The sequence below is a fragment of the Euphorbia lathyris genome, chromosome 1, assembly GCF_963576675.1.
Source record: "Euphorbia lathyris chromosome 1, ddEupLath1.1, whole genome shotgun sequence".
NCBI classification, from domain to species: Eukaryota; Viridiplantae; Streptophyta; class Magnoliopsida; order Malpighiales; family Euphorbiaceae; genus Euphorbia; species Euphorbia lathyris.
Window position 1 is genome coordinate 334,316 of NC_088910.1, and position 13,869 is coordinate 348,184.

The 13,869-nt window shown below is 34.2% G+C and overlaps 2 long non-coding RNA genes across 3 annotated transcripts; both read right to left on the reverse strand.

Annotated features, from left to right (window-relative positions):
• Nucleotides 1-4,599: 4,599 nt before the first annotated feature.
• LOC136210835 (uncharacterized) lies at nt 4,600-6,525 on the reverse strand. 2 transcript variants are annotated; one of them, XR_010678712.1, is made up of 4 exons: nt 6,324-6,525; nt 5,681-5,703; nt 5,469-5,601; nt 4,600-4,814 (listed from the first exon to the last, which is right to left on the reverse strand). It is a non-coding gene; the product is annotated as an uncharacterized lncRNA (long non-coding RNA). The 2 variants fall into 2 exon arrangements; XR_010678324.1 differs by having other exon boundaries at nt 4,600-5,601.
• A 1,704-nt stretch (nt 6,526-8,229) lies between these two features.
• On the reverse strand, nt 8,230-13,267 carry LOC136212050 (uncharacterized). The gene is made up of 3 exons (XR_010679734.1): nt 12,929-13,267; nt 8,927-9,061; nt 8,230-8,836 (listed from the first exon to the last, which is right to left on the reverse strand). It is a non-coding gene; the product is annotated as an uncharacterized lncRNA (long non-coding RNA).
• Between the last annotated feature and the right edge of the window lie 602 nt (nt 13,268-13,869).

A 13,869-nucleotide genomic window follows, 5' to 3' on the forward strand; every position in this document is an offset into this window, starting at 1 on the left:
AAATTAATTTGGTTAATTTTCATCTCGAATTTGAATTATTTTGATTTTGAACCATGTATATAACATACATGTAATTGATTTATCAAATTAAAATCCTATTTTAATTTTTACATAAATCATATATATGCTAAAAAGATGTGAATTTTAATAACAAGTATTTTAATAATGCATATCTGTAAAGTAAAATAAATTGAGAGTTTTCTTAACGTATATGAAAAACCTTAAATAATGAAATAAACTTAGAGCATGAAATTAGATTTAATTGTTTTTAACAAATTAATTGAATACGGAAACTTCATTGATTTTTAGGTAGGGAATTAATAATTATTACCTTAGGTAAAATTCAAATCAAAATTATGAAATAAACTCAAATCAAGGATGTAAATGAGTAAAATAAATTCTCTAATAACGTTTTTAGAAGAAAAATTCCCCAATAACTTAATATAATATACATGTATTCAAAATGAACATAAATTACCTAAATTAATTCAATACGAATGAAATTGAAATCAATGGAAACTAAATATATAAATAAAGAAATAGAATGCATTAAAATGAATAGAATATGTTTAACTAGATTTGTTAGGCCAAAATTGGGACAAAACAAATAATAAGGATTAAATTGCAAAAGAGAAAGGGCTTAATTGTGACTAATTAGAACCATTAGGGGTCGAATTGGAATAAAATAAAAGTGAGGAGTTAAATGTTAAAATGAAAATTACTTAATGTTGGATCTGACTTAGAGCAATGGATGAGATTAAGTTACATGTTAAAATGGTAAAAATTATAAAATTATGTCAAATTGGAGGCCCGTCTATATATTTAGATCAATTATCCAACACATTATATATCTAGTCTATTTATTTGTGACTTTCCCAAAATACCCTTCATATATATATAACAACTTAGACGTTTCTTTCTCTCTTCGTTTTTTTATTCTTCGTTTGCGGAAAAATCATATTTGTGTATATAGTATTTCTGATATTTCTTTCGATTAGCTTTAAGGTTCAACTATTTCTTTAGTATGTTGTACGTTAGACGTTTCTTTCTCTCTTCGTTTTTTTATTCTTCGTTTGCGAACTCAAAGGGGCACCTAAAAATCATATTTGTGTATATAGTATTTCTGATATCTTTCGATTAGCTTTAAGGTTCAACTATTTCTTTAGTATGTTGTACGTTAAGCCCATGATAATTCTTTCCGCGTATGATTTTACTTCGCATTTTTCGCTTTGCACAACACAGGCCCATCCCGCCATGTGTTTTTAATTTCACAAATTAATGAGGTTGCCAGGACTCGAAACCTCGACCGTTTGGTCCTAGAGCTCTGATACCATGTCATGGAACCGATTGAACTAAAAGCTCGAACTGATTGTTAAGGCCCAATCATATATCTCATATTAATCTCCGACATATTCAACCTTCATAAAAATTAAGTCATTTTAGAGAAATAATAAAAAAAAGCTTCGTAGTAAGCAAAAGTGCATAGCCTGCGAAGTAGATGGACTTTGTGAAATTTTCACCGAGTTTTTTTAAGAAATTTTCACTGAATTTGTAACTTTATAAAATCAAAATATATATTTAGCAACGCATAATATCCTTTTTGGTCCTTGTCCAAAATTGCAATATAAAAACATTTTGCATCTACAAATTTTTATGCGGAGCAGATGAATCTGGATTTCCAGATTTCCGGGGCGAATTTGAAGAAGAAGAGGAGGAGAAGAAGAAGAAGAAGGAAGAAGAGGAGAGAAGAAGAGGAGAAGAAGAAGAAGGAGGAAGTAGGAGAAGAAGAAGAAGGAAGAAGGAAGAAGAAGGAAAAAGAGGAGAGAAGAAGGAAGAATGAGAAGAAGGAAGAAGAAGAAGAGGAGAAGAGAGAGGGAAAAAAATAAAAAAAATAAAAAAAAATTCGAATTTCCAACCTTACCCATGTGCCACGTCAGCACTTTAACGGTGTTAAGCCATTTTTCGTTTTTCGGGTAACGGCGCAAACCACAGTCCTTTTTTTTGTAATAACAAACCACAAGGGTTTTTTTGGAACAATATCAAACCACAGAGGTTTTTTTTGGAATTTACCCTAAAAAAAGATTACATAGATTCTTTACTCAAACGAAATTACATGGATTTAAAAAAGGGAAAATTATAAAATTGGATAAAATGGGAGACCAATTTATATATTTAATCCATTTACTCAATCTACTACATATCTAGACTGTTTTTGCGTGAATTTCCCATAATACCCCTAACCTTTCCTTTTCCCCCTTACGCGAACAGTCTCTTCCTTACGCTTCCTTAACCTTTCTCTTCCCATGCCTCTGATCTTCCTTTCTTCCTTTATATTTCGTGAAATCTGCATCATTTCTCTTCATCACCATGTCTTTCTCTTCTTCGTCTCTTTATCTCTTGTTTCTCCATCTTCCTATTGCTAGAAAACGACGACATGGTTCTTCATCTTCCTGTTTCTGCTCGTCTTTTGGTTTTTTTCTTCTTGTGCGGTTCAAAGCAATTGTTATTATACGTTATTTTCATCGTTTTTCCAAGTTTAACATATGGTTATTGTCGAAAAATGTAAGTATCTACTGTTTTCTTTACATTTTTTCCAGAAATTCACTTAGCATATTCCATTTTCGCGAATGTATGCGAGGAGAAAGAGCTTGAAAGATGATGATTTTACTTCACGCAACGATGATTTTGCGAAGTCTGCGATGGCAAAGTTCATGATTTTTCACTCGCAGACTTCGCGAAATCATCGTTTCGCGAAGTAAATTCATCCTCTCTCTTGCAAATTTATATTCGCATACTTCGCGAATCCTCGTTTCGCGAAGCCAAAATCTTCATTTTTCCTTCCCACTACAAGAAAACAGCGAGTTAGCAACCGAAAATTCGGTTGCTAATTCGGTCGCTAAGTAGCGTGTTGGTAAAATCACCAACCTGTAATTTTGTTTATCGGTTGCTCATTTAACAGCCGAATAGTCGGTTGCAAACTGCGGTTGTAAATCTGTGCGACCTGATTTTGCAACCGAATGTGGTTGCTAACTGGTAAAGAAGCGCCATTCACCATCTATCGTTTACCGACAAATTCCAACAGAATTTTCGTCGGTAAAATTTTGGATACTTTCTCTTGTCAAATTTCCATACGGACTGCAATAATATTTTTCGTCGGTAATTTATGAGAAATTATTTTATTTTATTTTATTTTTTTAATTACAACCATAATTGCAAGTAAACTTATTAATAAATTTAATTAATAGTATTCATGAAACTAGAACTTCATCTTTATAAAAAAATGTGATATTGTAGTCAAAATACATAAATATCAAAATGTTATAGATTAGCCTAAATAAACTGAAGACAAAATAAATAGCTATAATGCTCTAACACCACTATGGTTAACCTAACAAGGTAAGTCAAAAGAATAGTCACTGCTACCGGCGGTGGATACCCTTACGGGCCAAAAAAATAAGTTAAGTCAAAAGATATATCATAGTCCAACACCTAAATCTGATTGCATTTCATCATTAATTTCTACTTTGCAGCAAGCTTTTTAATTTGATTAACAGCTGTCCCCTGTGTAAATGTAATCAAAGTATTTAACATGATCATACTATAACTAGGACAGGTAGTCAGGAAACAAGGATTCCCACAAACTAACAACAAAGTATATTCCAGATCACCACAAAAGTTCTATAATCCTTTGAAAGAGTAATGGCTTAGAGTTTAACACTACCTTTGTAGAAATTAAAGCAATAGCCCAACCATAGTATCGAACCCTCCTATATGGTAGATCTAACTAAATTAAAATATGACTGAAGTATCCTTAAATATCACTGAAGTATCCTAATCCTGATAAAAAGCTTATTATTGACATTCTATCTAATAAAGAAAATTTGGTCAATTTTGTGTCTCAAATCGGATTAAATATGTTTGGATGTTATCAGTAAATATTAAATTAAAGTAAAATTAAAACATCTGTCAAGTTTAGCGAATATATGTCTCCAATTTATTGTTTGGTTATCAAAAACATGACCACCATTCCAATAATAATGCCTTCACCGTAGTTGGACAACTTCCAGGCTCCGGAGTTGGTACTGAGGTCAATATATGCTTGGGAATGAGTGGTGTAACATGTACATCTTTGAAGGAAGAAATGTAGCCTGGAGATTTTTGAACTCCTCAAGCTCAGAAACAGAGAGACGGGCACTGAACATGGGCATAACTAATGGAGGTTTTATAGTCAGCCAAAACCGATGAAAGAGTAGCCAAGTGTCAGCTTTGGTGTGTAGAAAAGGCTTTGGGCATGGCTAAAAGGTAGAAATACACTTGGCCTGGTAACAGCAATTAGGTAACCAAGAGAATAATAGTTTGAATTAAAAGAAAAATTAGGGTTGGATTAGGATTGGATACAGACCAGAAATTAGAAAGAAGGAAAAAAATTAAAGTAAGAAGAAGATGCCTAATTTGATAAAAACTCTAAAATTCCAGCAGGTCCCTTGTAGAATCAAGAACTGAAAAACCTAATTGGTAAGATAAAGATACATACAAGCTTGAATTGGGTGGAAAAAAAACACGAAAAAAAAAGTTAAGAACCGAATAATTAAAAAAACTCAATTCAAATTAAAAATGTTCATCTACAATTCATAACTGTTGATTTGTGCTAAAACTACTCTTTGTTTAGATTAACATCAATCACCAATACAATACATGGGCATAACTAATGGAGGTTTTATAGTAAGCCAAAACAGATGAAAGAGTAGCCAAGTGCCAGCTTTGGTGTGTAGAAAAGGTTTTGGGCATGGCTAAAAGGTAGAAATACACTTGACCTGGTAACAGCAATCAGGTAACCAAGAGAAATGAAGTGAAACACATTGCATTTGCTGAGGTAGAAATGATAATACATCTTACATTGCATAGATTAGATATTTATATATCACAACAACTGTAAGCTAATTTAAAATATCAAAAGCTAAAGACGAAACAAGGATCAAATACAACATTACTTTTTGCCATTAACCCAGCAGGACAGAGTTTCTAAGCATTTACAAACATGCCTACTTACATATAACATTAACATTATAACAACCTCATTCAGAATAACGATTTTGCCAAACTCAAGGACTAAACGTTCAAAAATAACTACGAATCACACACGGGGTTCCAGCCAATAAGGATCCAATGAAGACATTTTGCAAGGCTAGAGACCATAAATGGCGTTTTCCCATCAATTAGTCACTTGTAAAAGAAGTGTATTTTGACAATGATCGGTTAATATGCAACACTATGATACTCAAATACACTCGACATTTGCTTCCTAGTTCTCTAAAACATAGACAAGCAGAAATATAAGTTAATGTGCAATCTCATGTCAATATCACTAATAGATGTAAACTATAAAAAAAATATAATGACATGCAAACATCAGTTAGAAGGAGAGAGCAGGGACTTCAGGTTGAAGTGTAGCAAAGTTTAGAACAAACCTTATAAATGTCAAACCAAAATGTAAACGAGAAGCTAAATGCAGGGTAGGTCCACTTCCAACAGATTGGCCATACAATATCAATTCCTCTGCTTTAACTTCATATTCCTTCTTCAAACAATCATACCCAGCCTCTATGTCATGATACGTGTTAAACTCTGATGGCTATAAGTATAAACAAATTAATTTAATTACTGGAACTATTGTCTTTACCTTGTCAGAAGATGCTCCATATCCTGAATAATCATAGTTGAAATATAGCAAAAAGATCACATAAGTAATATTTCACATAAGCATAATATTATTCCCAAATTCATAAATTTAAAACCATTTTTAACAAATGACAGCCAATTGTATGTTAATGGAACTTTACAAAAAATCATTTAGAAGTGAAACACAACCCTCATAACATCAATAGATTTAGTATAGAAAAAACAAAGAGAAAGTATGGAGTAGCAAGGTGACAAAGATGCAGACATATACCAAATTATATCAGGACAGTCACAGGAATGTTTGGTCTATGATCAAATGCTTCAATATGAAATTAATGTCTCTCGATGTTCTATTCGAATGGCATATCATAAATGTGAAGAAGGAAAAAACAACAAATGATTATAAAATCCATAGCATTACCAAATCGAAACTCAGAATACAGATAGATTAGCCCATGTTCTTAAAGCCTTCCCATTAATAAAACTTTACACAAATGATGGCACCAACATATAAGCACCCAGATAGACAGAGAGGGGCCGATGAAAAGAGGAAGAAGGGGTTAAAAACAAAAACGAAAGCACAAATCGATTATAAAAAGAAACTAAGCCATTATAAAAGAAACTAAACGATTATAAATACTTACCTAGCACAAACCGATTTGAAGAGAGAAGCTTTTCTTCTGGGTTTTCTTCTTCCTGCAGACCTAGAACTTCTTCCTGGCCATGGGAAGTCGCTGGTTTGAATGGAACGACCAGGAGAGAAGAAGGATTAGGTCTGGAAGTGAACTGAAAGAAGGATTGTGGCTTTTGTCGAAGTGAGAATGGCAACTATCGCAGACAAGAGAAGCTAGGGTTGTCGAATAAGAAATTAGGGATTTGTTCTTTCTTTTTTGTACCCTTTTATATTTTTATTTTCTTTTATATTTTCTTTTATTTTTTATTTTAATTTTTTATTTTTTCTTTTCTTTTTTTTATTTGCAACGGGACCCACAAGTTGGTAAAGGAAACTCAAGTAGCTAAAATGGGCGGCAATTCTCCCCCTTATTTCAACAACAGCAAATTATCTTTAGCAACCGAATCGGTTGCAGATTTAGCGACCGAATTTAATCCGGTTGCCAAATTCGGTCGCTAACTTGCTGTTTTCTTGTAGTGACCTAACACTATTAAATTTTTTCTGTAAGTGTTTGAATACATAACATCCATTTCTAGAAGGCAGTGTACTAGGGTGCCATGAGAGACATCCATCCCAAAAGGCCTGGACTTCCATTTCAAGATTGCTCACATTTACTTTAAAATGATTGGTTAGGAGTTATTGTACCATGTGATACGTCCATCCCAAAAGGTTTGGACTTCCATTTATCATCCCAAAAAGTCTGGACTTCCAATACAGGAAGAAATTTCCGTCCAGATTCGTCATGTTCACTTTGAAGTGATTTGTTAGGATTTTATTGTGGCAATCATGTTGTAAATTTTGATAATGTTATGACTTTAATGTTAGAATCTATTGCTGTTTGACATTTTTTTGTTATATACCACTAAGTGAATTTTGTTAAAAATACATCCAGACTTCGCATATGCTAATTAAAATCATCAACTAAACCAAACATTAGCTTCGCAGACTTCGCATATGGTAATTAAAATCATCAACTAAACCAAATATTAGCTTCGCAGGCTTTGTATATGTTAGAATCTGCGAAGTCAGACGGGAAGGACACAGTCGCGCCGTAAAATTACAAACATATCGAGGGTATTTTGGGAAAGTTACACAAAAACAGTCTAGATATCACTACAAAAAAATAACCTTACGGAATATTTTTGCTGTAGCGACGGTTTTAGCAGTCGTTAGAAACATTAGCGACGGTTCTATAAACCATCAGAAAAGTGTTGTTAATGCCATTGTTGCTACGTTAGCAACGGTTTTATCAGAGCGATGGGGTAAGGTTTTTACTACTGACGCTTTTCTAATGGCGGTTTAAACCGCCACTAGAATCCATTTTGAAAAAAAACACTACAAGAAAACAGCTAGTTAGCTACCGCAACTTTGATTAGCTGATGCGGTAGCTAAACACGTTTACCGACTGAATTTAGCATGATACCGACCAAAAGCAATCAGTCGGTAAAGGCTTAGTCGCTGGACAAATGCCGACCATTTTCTGAAGATAGTCGCAGACAATACCGACTAAAATTTTGGTCGTTAATCAGTCACAATGTTACCGACTATAGGTTGCGACCAAATGTAGTTGCTAATGGGCAAAATTGACACGTAAGCGTATTTTTTTACTGACGAATTTCACATAGAATTCTGTCGGTAATGGACAAGAGGGAAGCGTAAGCTAAATGGTTTACCGACGAATTTCTTACAGAATTGCTGTTGGTAATTTATTTATTTGTAATTGAATCTTTTATATATTTGTAATTACAATTATGATTATTAAATATGATTATAAACAAATTTTAACTTTCACAATAAATTAACCACAATACACAGTATTCATGAAAGCTAAAAATATATATAGAAATAATTAATATTTAAAATTCAAATATGTGCAAATATATATGGTAGCTCACAAAATAACATTAACCTATAAAGTTGCAAAGTATGCACCCATAAGGAACGGCACGGCCATTGCCATTGGAAGAGAGATCCATTTTCCAATACGTTTAGGGGTCAGGTCTCTCAACAAGTTTGCTGCTATAGCAAACCCAAAAAATGCACCACAAAGCTGCAGACGTTGTGGAAGAGCATAGAACCCTTCTACTCCGAGAATCGCCATGTTTCAATATAGATGATTGCATGAGGAGCTTTATACTGCCTGTTTGGATTGCCTACATCAAAAGATTTGTAGAAGAGAAAGAACGTAAGAGGAGCTACGAACAGCCTATTGCAGTCCCAATCGCCTGGCTAACAAGCATTGAACGAGGCGAAGTGAGAGTCAAATGACCCGTCTTGAAATCATGCATCATATCAGAAGATATGAAACAATGGATTTCATCAAACCACACCCTACCAATCCAGCAACAACACCATCGATCATATTCTATCTGCGGCCACATGACTCCACAAGAAATCACAGCACCCAGAAGCAAAGACAAATTCACAGTATAGGAACAGATCATTCCAGCTCCCACACAAGTCGTGCTATAATCGATGTAAAATCTGCAGAGTTCATTTTCATTCATCAATTAAAATGCAAAATTAACACAAGACAAAAGCTACAATGTTTCAATAAAGTATAAGCGGACTAACGAGTTTCTCCATGCTTTCAATCCAAATGTTGGGAATTGAACAAATCCACATGCTTCTCCACCAGAATAGAACCATTAAAAGAATGCCCAAATGAAGCTTATTGAGAAAAACTTCATGAACACGTGAACCTGCTTCCTGTAACAAGAGATGATGTGTTAATACATATGTTTGACTCTTAATACATATGTTATGTTACAGGCAGTAAAATAGAGTATCTTGAAAAAAATTTAGAGGCTATCTCCTAGGATCAGAGCAATAGAAACGAAAACTTTGTAACCGTTTATAAATTTTAGAGGCTATCTCCTAATAATGTTTAAAAAGTACAATAAGAGAGCACTAAAAATAAAGCAAACATTTAAAGATAAAAATGAAACATTAAACAAAATATTAACAAAATACCAAATAATGAAGCAATAGTAGACAAAAGTTTATACTGAATCCAAATTCTTGCAAGCCAAATCTCAATAACTTAAAGACAACATGTTTACCAACACATGGAAACACCATGTAAGAGTAAATTACATCAAAAGTACCTGAATTATACTCTAATTCACACTTTGGTACCTGAATTACATTTTGTCACAAAAATATACTTCAAGTATAAATGACCGGACAATTTAATAGTTTTAACAGGCACCAACCAGTCACTTTGAATTTTATAATTTATTTGACTTTTTTTAGAATTTGACTCACTCCCTCTCCTCTCTCTTACGTTCTCCCTCCTCCTCACTCTTCAATTCTATCTATCTCCTTCCAATTTAGGCCATTCTGCACCTTCCTTTTTTCGTAGCTTAAATCGTAAATCCCCTTCTCTATATCTCCGCTCCCGGTTGTCTGATTGCCGCCGATTAGATTCCACTTTGTTTGTTTTCAATTTTCAGAATTTTTTTCCTTTTTTTCAACTCAATTTCTGTTTTATCGGACAAATAAATTAAGGGCGGAGAGGGTGGAGCTGCTTCTTTACCGTTGAATCGCGCATGTCCTGTATTTATATGCATTTCCGATGATATATGCATGTCCTCTTCTTCGCCCTCATTTTTCAATGGAAAAATTAATTTGACTGTTGTTGAAGATCTTTTTGATCCAAGAAATAGATGAGATATAGATGAGAAAGAGAGAAAAAGAATGGAAGAGAGAGAAAGAGAGAGATTCAAAGGGCAGAAATACCCATGGCAATCAAAGAAGAACTGAATTTGTGTTTGAAGCCAAGCAATCACTGAGATCAGATCTATCAGCTTGGGTTTCTCTCTTTCTTTTTAGATCTCATCTTTAAAAATGGGTAATGATATTGTAGCAGGCCAGAGACGTTAAAAAAATTGCAGCAGGCCAGAGATAAAAATAAACCAGAGGGTAATGAGCCGACCGTAATGCTAGTTCTCCGACCGTAACGAGTCACCGGGTCTACAGAAAAGGAAAGTGAGACAACGGTCATGGCTTCCAGAATTTCGATCTCTAAAAATCGAAAGGAAAAGGAAGACGAAGGATGAAGATGGAGGAAGTCAATTGAAAAGGATGAACTACCCACAACAATTAAATCCATTAAGCATCTCAGAGAATATAAATTTGAGATTATATTAATAAGATAAAACACCAAATTATTAAATCCATTCAGAAGGTATGTGGCTATGGTTTATTATTTTTTAGCATTAGTATTTGAAATTCTGAACGAAATTGGAGAGAAGTTTTTTCTTTTTTATAAAAGATGTCGTAGAGAATTAATAGATAGAGATAGAGAGAGTAGGGTGGGTCCAAATCATTATAAAAATGGTTAAATTCGTGTTGACTAGTAAGTGACCTGCTAAACGTATTAAATTGTCCGGTCACCCTTACTTGGGGTATATTTTTGTGACAAAATGTAATTTAGGTACCAAAGTGTGAATTAGAGTATAATTCAGGTACCTTTGATGTAATTTACTCCACCATGTAACCAATTGCAAGCGAGTCCAATTGGTGATCATAAACTATTTTATTAACATCTAAACCACTCACAAATAATGATACATAGATCCTAAAAGACTTAACACAGTCAATCTAAACTCACAAATAATGATATATATTGGCAAATAATTATATATAATATAATTAAAATTATAACAATTCAGGGATCCCCATGGGATTTATTCAAGAACGGCCTCGCCCCATCCCCATTTCGGCCTCGGGAATAGAATATCCCCCATCCCCATCCCTAAACTATTTCGGTGATTCTCTGCCCTGTCTGTTTGGATCCCCCAGTTTTCGTGGAATCTTCGCCCTGTTGCTACCCTTACTTTTAGCTACCATGTAAAAAGTAAAGATGCATATAAAAAAGCATGGGTATGACACAAGATAAATGGAAGAAACTGCAAGAAAAATGTTTCCAGTAAGCATATAAGATTTTCTTTCATTTTTAGTCATTTTCATGTCACTGATGAACATAAGTCTCTTTATCATTGTGCATATATGCACTATTATGTTTGATGTAATCCTGGTATATCCACTAAATTAGATTCCATTTTCAAAACTTTCTCTTCATGATTCGGGGTAAAGAGACCGACAACTCACAATGCTTAAAATATTATTGACGTGTGCATCATACTCACAAATCCATAAGATCTAACATTCTACCTGGGTTTCTTTAAAACTATGGAAAATGTGAAGGTTCATCTTAGGAAGACACAAAATCTTCATTGAAAACCTTGATGTTTACAATTTATATTCTTGACTAATATTCTTCCTAATCATAAGCTTCAAATATTTGGAGGAGCTTTTACTTTATGGAAAATAATAATGAATCCAAATCAAAGTTTGAAGTTAAAAAAATGACATGAATTTTGCTGTCAAGTGTAGCTAGTTGCCATTTTTTCCTTAATATACATGTATAAAATTTTTCATTCAAAAATAAAACGTGTAGAAGCTGTTCTCTATGATTAATTTAGCACGAGCCTGCAAACAAACACACAAATAAAACGTGTAGAAGCTGTTCTCTATGATTAATTTACAGTTATGAATCCATGAGGTTAAATTGCATTTATAGGCCAGTAGTTTTAGTAATAAGCACAATTATAATATCTATGAAGCACGGACACGGGTGCGGACGCGGGTGCGGACACGGCAAACGGCATTTTTAGAAAATATGAGACACGGGTGCGGCGGGGACACGGCAAATTTTATATAATTAATTATATATATATAAGATATAAAAATATATAAAAAAACATGCTAAATCACAAATCGGAATCGTGATGTTAGGAGAAGAACCCAGGAGAAGAATCGCACCGCATGAGAAGGAAGAACCCAGGAGAGAAGAAATTGTTTCTGATTATTCCCAAACAAAAACGAAATCATGATGTTAGGAGAACTGCGATGTACGCAGCACAGGGGTTGAAATCGCGATTTGCGCAGGAAGGAGAGAAGACCTAATTCTAATTCGTGCGATAGAGATTATAATTTAGGATTTTTGACAAATTGCATAATTGATCCTTAAGTTTTATAAAAAAATTTATAAAAAAACCCTAATTTTTAACTTTTTTTTAGCCCAGCCGTGTCCCCCGTGTCCCGCCGTGTCCCCATCCGTGTCCCATTTTCCTGCCGTGTCCCCGCCGTGTCCGGCCGTGTCCCGCCGTGTCCCCGCCAAGTCCCCGAGTCCGGCGAGTCCGACTCGGCCACGGCGACCCCGGGGAAGAGTCCGTGCTTCATAGTATAATATATACAAAATTAGCCTACCAGCGCTATTTGACTTTTGATACTTCATTACCTAACCTTAAGCTAAAAGAACTCAATTCAATATTGACGGACGCCCATTCAGTCTCTCAACAAAAATCCCCAGTTTAATTCTTAAGTCATATCAATCAATAAAACAAAAATTTAGGGAAGCACAATTCAGGCTATAGTAATTCAACTAAATAAGAAAAGCCCTAACCAGCCAAATCCAACAAAATCGGGCCTAGCGAAACAAATTAGGCAATCTAATCAAGCGAACACATAATCGAACAGTCATAGAGAAAAAAAAACTAGAACAAATACCTTCAGGTTAGAGGAAATAGAAGACGAAGATTGTGACAGGCCGTGAATATGACTGGTACGGATTCGTCTTATCAGACAATCCAAAATCGCCAAAATCATGCCCAACAAAATCCCCAAAATCACACCGAGCAAAACAAATTAGACAATCCAAAATCGTGCTGTTCAATCTTCCTTTTTGAGTCGAAATCAATTGCTTCAACTCGACTAGCATATAGATATGAAGCCAAGGGCGAGCTCAACCGCCTTGAAGAGAAGAATTCTTTTTTTTTTCATTTTGAGAGAAGAATTCTTAATAATGAGAGAGATACAAAATGTTTTAGTTAGGAGTATTTTTTTCCAATTTTTTCTATGTTTTGGTGGGAATTTAGAGCGCTAATTTTTTTTGGAACCTATATAATCGAATCATCTAAAATTGAGAGTTTAGTTGGAGGTTTTATGCCACATTTACATTTTTTCCGTGGCATAAATAGATTTAGCCCCGAAAAAATCATTACCTGTGGCATAAATATAACACAAGATCATAAGTTTTTAATAGAATTTGTTTTCCCGTGGCTAATTTGGAAGTATGCCACATATTTTGAATTTCTGTGGCATAATTCGTGGTGCAAGTGATGATTTGTTGTAGTGTAAGTACTTCATTAAAACCCACTGTCTCCGTTCTCATTTGAAGCTCCGGATATGGAATGACATCGTTAATTTGAAAATCCTTCATATCCTTGGAGACTGACTCAAAATCCTTGTTGTCATAGTGGATATATCTAGCAGATGCCAACACAACCAAAACCCCCTCCGGCTTTTCCGATAAAACTTTTGGGAATGCAAATAAAACAACCATCCAACAAAAAAAGACCTAATTAGTACAACAAGAGTGATAATATATTTTATTTTTTAAAAAATCACTCACCATAGACTGTCATTAGTGCATGTCTGATATCTATCCA